This window comes from Cupressus sempervirens, chromosome 5 (genome assembly GCF_028749045.1).
Source record: "Cupressus sempervirens isolate cs-2001-9-10 chromosome 5, ASM2874904v1, whole genome shotgun sequence".
NCBI lineage: Eukaryota > Viridiplantae > Streptophyta > Pinopsida > Cupressales > Cupressaceae > Cupressus > Cupressus sempervirens.
In genome coordinates, this window is record NC_143122.1 from 9,294,198 (window position 1) to 9,301,537 (window position 7,340).

Here is a 7,340-nt window from a genome sequence, read left to right on the forward strand (position 1 = left end):
ATAGAAGTGGGTAACCCAAAATGAACCCATACATTTTGAAAGTACAAATGAGTAGTTAGTTCAGCAGTAACTTTCTTTTTACAAGGCATTAAAATACACATTTTTCTGAACCGATCAACTATTACATACAAATAATCATGACCCTTCCTAGAAATAGGTAAACCTCCCACAAAGTCCATAAATACACTTTCCCATGGATGGGATGGTACACGTAATGGTGTGTACAAACCTAATTTCCTATTACTTGGTTTACTGGTTGCACACATTACACATCCTTTTATATACTTGGTGACAATTTCCTGCATACGAGGCCAGTAACAATATTTTTGCAATTGAGCTAATGTCTTACTTACCCCGAAATGTCCTGCAATCAACGAGGTGTGTGCTTCATGGATTACATGTGCTTGTTCATTTCTAGGAATACATAATTTTCCCAAGTGGTACAACAAATTATCCTGCACATAGTAATCTTTCTCTTCTACATGTTTACCCTAGATTAAAGCTACATAGAGATCCTTAAAGTTCTCATCATTAGCATATTGTTCCTAAAAGCTTTCATGAACCATAGAACTATTTTGAAGGATTATCAAAGCATTCTGAATAGGAGGCCTAGAGAGCATATCTGCTACTTTGTTATGGGAACCCTTCTTATACTTAATTACCAAATGAAACTATTGCAGAAAACCCATCCACCTAAAGTGCCTACTTTTTTGCAACTTAGATTGTGAGTGCAAATATTGTAGTGGTTGGTGATCAGTGTGGATTACAGTTTCCTTTCCCATTAAGTAGTGCTTCCATTTTTTAACACTCTGAACTAAAGCATAAAGTTCTTTATCATATGTAGGATAGTTACTTACTGCTCCTGAAAAATTTTCAGAGTGGTAGCATACTGGTTTACCTCCTTTCATGAGTATAGCTCCCATGGCAAACCCACTCGCATTTGTCTTGATCTCAAATGGTTGATGTAAGTCTGGTAAAGCTAGAACTAGTGCAATGCTCAACTTTTCCTTTAAAGTGTTGAAAGCCTTTTGTTGCAGACCTCCCCACTGAAAAGTTGCCTTCATACTGGTTAATGCATGCAATGGTGATGCAATGTAAGAGAAGTTTGCAATGAACTTCCTCCAATATTTAACTACACCTAAAAAAATCCTGACTTCTATGACTGTACTTGGCTTAGGCCATTTTACAATACATTCAACCTTCGCAGGGTCTACTTTCAATTGACCATTCCCTATGACATAGCCTAAGTACACTAAGGATGTCTTTGCAAATTCGCATTTTGACATCTTTACATATAGTTTTTCTGTTCTCAGTATTTCAAATACTTTCTTTGCATGAATTACATGATCATCCCAAGACTTACTAAATACAAGAATATCATCTAAATAGACTATGACAAAATTATCAATAAAGGGACGAAAGACATCATTCATGACTCTCATGAATGTAGCTAGTGCATTACAAAGCCCAAATGGCATGACCAACCACTCAAAAAGTCCCTATTTTTTCTTAAAAGCAGTATTCCAAATATAACTTTCTGGAATTCTTATTTGATGATATACACTACATAAGTCTAGCTTAGTGAAATAAATTGCATGTTTCAACTGATCAAGTAAATCATCAATTCTAGGAAGAGGGTACCTGTTCTTTACCATTATCTTGTTCAAAGCCCTGTAGTCAATGCACATTCTCCAAGTCCCATCTTTCTTTGGAACCAACACAATAGGAGAACCGCAAGGAGAAGTACTAGGATAGATAACTCCTTTCTCAACGAGCTCCTGAACTTGCTTCTTAATTTCTTCATTTTGTAAGACTGATAAATGGTACATGTCGATATTAGGAAGTGGTGCATCTTGCTGCAACTAAATCTCATGTTGTATCTCTCTCTTAGGAGGCAATCCTTCTGGTTCCTGAAACAAGTCATCATAAGCGGAAACAACTTTGACCATTTCAGCTTTATGTTTTGGATCACATCCCTTAAATGCCTCAAATGTCTCATCTTCTTTGGCTTTTACAATCATCGACATGAAATTCTTACTAGAGTTGACTAACCTTTTCATTTGACCAGCATTGACTAATACTAGATTAGTTTTAACCTTATGTTCCCGTACAATGTATTCAATCTTGTCTTTAAACAAATGATATTTATTTTCCCCCTTATAAAAGAGAGCTTGACGATCAAACAAATAGGGACTCCCAAGTACAAGACCACATATATCTAAAGGGACTACATCAGCTTCTACCTCATCTACAAAGTTTGCAATGATAGCAAATCTTAACTTGCATTGTTTAGTTACCTGTAACTGTGCATCATCACAAACCCATCCAAGAGGATATGGTTTTGGATGAGGTGTTGTAGTCAAGTTAAGCTTTTTAAAAACTTCCTCAGATATCAAATTAACTTGAGAACCCATATCAAATAATGTATCAACCTTATTATGCTTGATAACAACTCGAATGTGAAATAATTCATTCCTTTGCTTATCATTCTTAGGAGAAGATTCTTTACTTGTACTTGCACTTATGCTAGAAGAACTTGGAGCTGATGAAAGAGATATACCTTTCCCTTTACCTTGAATCCCAGTAGCAACAATCTTTGTCTCATCTCCAGAGTCAAATCCAAGATCTTGTTGAATTACAGCAACAGTTTTCCATTTACCTTTGTTTCCACCATATCGCTTTGGCCTCTTTTCAGGATGTAACTTCCAACACTTAGAATCATCATGCCCTTCTTTCTTGCAATGTGAGCATGTGGATTTCTCACCCTCTTTCTTTACTGTTGTTGTCTTTTTACCCTTCCCTTTTCCTTTGGACTTTTCCTCAGACTTGGATGGCTTTTTATCAGACTTATCAATAAAATTACCCTTACCCCTTGATTCTAAATGTGTTTCCTGGACACATACTTCATCCAAATTACAAGGATTCAGGACGAGAATAGAATGCCTTAGGTAAGAATGAAGACCACCTATATACTTGAGTAAAGTGTCCTGGGTATATAATGGGACATTTAATGAAATAGCCTTTTTACAAAATTCATGGGTGTAATCCTGGACAGATTGACCTTTCCCTTGCCTAAAATGTTGCTAGTTCATCATTAACTATTGCATATGGCCTAGGGGGTAAAATTGTTTCTTTAAAGCAGTAACAAATTCTGACCAAGACAAATTAAACTTACCATGTTGTGAAGTTTCATCCCGAGACCTACTCTCCCACCAAGTTAGGGCTACACCACCTAAACGAAGAGTGGCCAACTGAATTCTATCAACATCATCTACAAGGTTCTGAACTCTACAGTAGACTTCTACTTGCTGAATCCAATCATCTAGTTTCTTAGCATTTAACTCCCCACAATATTTTGGTAAGTCAAACTTTACATCCAACTTAATTTGAGGCTTATGTCCTCCTTTGAAAATATTAGAAGACTCAGAATTTGTAGAAGAAGGAGAAGAGGGGGAAGAAGGAGAAGAGGGAGAAGAAGGAGAAGAAGGAGGTGTCTTTGGTGGATCACGATCAGTACCTTTCTTTTTCCCTTTGTCCTTTCGAGCTACACGTCTTTGCATCTTCTCTTCTCTTTCTCGTACAAAAACTTCTACCATTGTCTGCAAATTCTAAAGAGTCTTCTGAATACTCTTATCTTGAAAAGCTTGTCCACCTTCGTCTGCCATTTGTGATGATGGTTTAGTCCTTCATTTTCCAATCTCAGGATTGTATTCCTCAAGCTTTCCTTTGCCTTTCTCAATCTGGATCTTGTTAGCATTCAAATCTACAATACTAGTCCAACAAAGGCTCTGATACCAAATTTGATCTGGTTACTAGGATCTAGGACTATTACAGAGAAATGCTAACTGATTACATAAATTTAATTAAAATATTTAATGAATCAAATTAACATAATTGAAATAAGAGAACAACAAGATTAAGCTGATAAAAAAGAAATTGGGAGAAAGAAGACGCAAACAATTTGATCTCGGAGTTCGTCCGTATGGACTACGTCTCTGGGTCCTACTCCAATTGGGGGATCGATTCGATTATCTCCAAAAATTAAGTACAAATGTTTACAAAGTCATTCCTTTGAAGTACAACAACATCACGCTATTTCAAAGTAAAGGAATGAGCACTTCAAAAATCTCCCTTATACTCAGCACTTGGACGTTCTCTCCTTTTTCTGAATGCCCCATAAGAGTCTCCTAACCCCTTTTTTATACCAAAAAATAGCCAAAATAAGGCCATAACAAATAATTGTAAAAATAGACTCTTTAACCAGTTTCCCTCTCGGAATAACCCTTTACCCATTTTAGAGGATTTGGATAAAGTTAAATAAAAATTGGTGCAGAATGATTTTTAAGCGTTAAAATAGCGCAACGGCCACCCAACTTTTATGGTAGCTGCCAGTCAGGGGTTCAAACCCTGCCGGCGGGTCTTTCTTCTTTAAAACTGGCGCAAGTCTATGGTTAAAAATATATTGCCGCCAATATCTTTTGAAATCCATGAGTGGCATAGTGGAGGAAGTATGAGTTTTGGGAATAAATGGTCATGGGTTCAAATCCGACCATAAACCTTTTTATTTCCCACTTCGCTGACATCATGATGACATCATCAATATTCATCTCTTATGTTGAACTTTAAAATGTCATAACTTTCACATACGGGCTCCGTTTTTAATGAAACAAACACCGTTGGAAAGCTCTCAACGAGCTATTTATTTTGAAATCCATTGTTGACCACTTTGGAGATGATTATTTTTTTCACCTTTTTGATGACCTTCGTTCTTGGTTTGACCAACCTTTGACTGACCATAACTTTTACATATGGACTCCATTTTTGTCTGTTCAAATTGCATTAGGTCTAGAATTTCAAGGAGTTTAATCTGATGCTGATTGTTGAATTTTGGGAGATACTTCAATTTTGACGAAAGTATCCCCGGATCAGGGCAACCCTGCAAACAATTGTTAGTAGCCCTTGTGCATTTGAAGCTTGACATGCGTTCTTTTTAGCAATGAAATGAGAAACTCCCTGCAAAAAAACCAAGGTTTAGGGTATAATAGCCAAGTAAGACCTGCAACAAAAAGTGGTTAGTTGCCTCAAATATCCAAGTTATCTTTCAACCAAGTGTATGCAAAAAAAGTGCAAACTAATCACAAATTCTGTCATTTTTACTCTTTGCTTTTGACCTAGTCAACAAGATTAAACTTTTTTGCTATGATTTTGGATCCAAAAATAGAAATGAAATGAAGAGACACCTGCTAAAAACTAGAGAGCTTTTTAAAAATGTAAGAAATTCAAAAAAGTCTCTTCATTTGTGCCCTAGGGACCCATTTTGTCAAAGTAGACCATATTTATCAAATTGGGTTTGTGATCCTTAATATAACCTTAAAACTCAAAAAAAAAAGAAAGTAACCCCCTTAGAATTCAAATTTTTTTTTGAAAATGTAAGTTTTTTTCAAAAAATTTGCTGATTTACGACCAAAAATGACTTTTTATGTTTTAAAAAAAAAAAATCATAACTAATGGAAATCAAGTCAAAATGATCTAAAAAGAGGATTGAGACATCTTGGAAACGTATTCAACTTGTAAAAAAAATTTTAGATTCAAAATCCAAGTGGTTTAGGAGATATAATCAAATCTTTCAAAACTAGGGTTTTGGCCTTCAACACAAAGGTTAGCCTTAAAACCAAAGTAAGAAACTTGCAAAACCACTTGATTAGATCCAAGAATTTTCTATAAGAAAATAAAAAATGGTAATATAATCAAAATGCAAGAAAGAAAATATAGGTAGAAACTTGGTTCTAGCCCCACGGTGGGCGCCAAAAATGTGCATAAAAGTGTCACACTTCTATAAACCATTATTCTTGAGAGAACCCATGGAAGAGGGAGTCTAAAGAGATGGCTTATAGCTCTCTATCTATGACATGCAAAGACTACGAGATGGTGGCTCTCAAATGAACCAAACTATGCAACCCTTGCAAGGTGCACCATAGAATGAGATATTCAAAGAGTAGAGGCAAGAGTGCCAATATCCAAGAATCTAGAATGAATGTAATGAAAATGCAAGCTATTATAAATGAAATGAAAGCTGAAAAAAAGAACTAAACTAAATCATAAATTAAACTAAGCTAAAAAGTATGCCATAATATAAGTAGAATGAGAGCCAAGCTAAAATGCAAGAATGCTCCAAGTCTCCAAAATCACCAAGAAAACTTGTAGCATAACAATAGCATGAGAGACTAAGATTTTTTGAATGAGAAGAGAGCCCTCCCTTTTAAAGAAAAATAGATGGTAGAGATTAAGGGGCATGATGAATGTAATCAAGGGTTGAGTTTGAAAGTGGCAGTGATCCATGTGCACAAGCATCTCAACCAATCACAATTAATGGTTGACTTTTGAGAGGGTTTGAAATGTGTGGAGGAGAATTAAAGATATTTTAAAAGTAGAAGATTCCTCTCACATAGAAAAATGTGCATTTATCTATAGACAAAAATGCCTTTTCTTTTATTTCTAAAATAGGAATAATGCTTTATGTGTTCACACTTAGGATAAGAGATGAGTGGGGAATTTTATTTAATTTAAAGGGGGACATGTTCTTTTAATTAAATATGAACTTGGGATAAAGTTGTCATACCATGGGTTATAATTGAATAAATATATTTTTTAGATTTGATAAAAAATAACCATTAGATAAATTATGAAAAAATACTAGAAATGGGGCTCATAGTCTAGATGACCACTTTTAGTTGATTACAGTAATAAACCGATTTAGGTCAAAGACACAGGATGAGAATGTTGGCAATAAGAATGCTAGTCATAGCTTTGTTCATACCCAACATCAAGCAGAGATAGAGCATACTGGACTTCACAGCAATCAAGCAAAGTATCGATTATAAGTTCATTGTCATGATATGCAGGGTGTAGGAGATGGTAGAGGAGATGGTTTTGGAACCTAGCATGATGCACAAGCTCTTGTAGACTGCTCTACACAAATTGTTCACCATATAAGCAATCCTCTTGCTCAAACTAGACTCCATGAGCTTGAAGGAGCACACAGTATGCAAAATAGTGACAATGGTCCATTTCATTCCTATAGTGGCATGTTGGATGGTAACCATGAATTGGGGAGTGGTGAGGATCACAACAAGAAGTTTGAACTAGTCAGGAATTCTCATAACATTGACATGTTCGTACCCAATCAAAGAAAAAATTGTGGGCTCCAACATGTATCTACTACACTCACACCAATTGGCAATGAAAATGATTTGTATCTTGATCAATGTCATCAAGTAGAGCATGGGCTAAAAAATTATAGACATCCAAATACATACCATGGCACTTCCATTTCATCATAG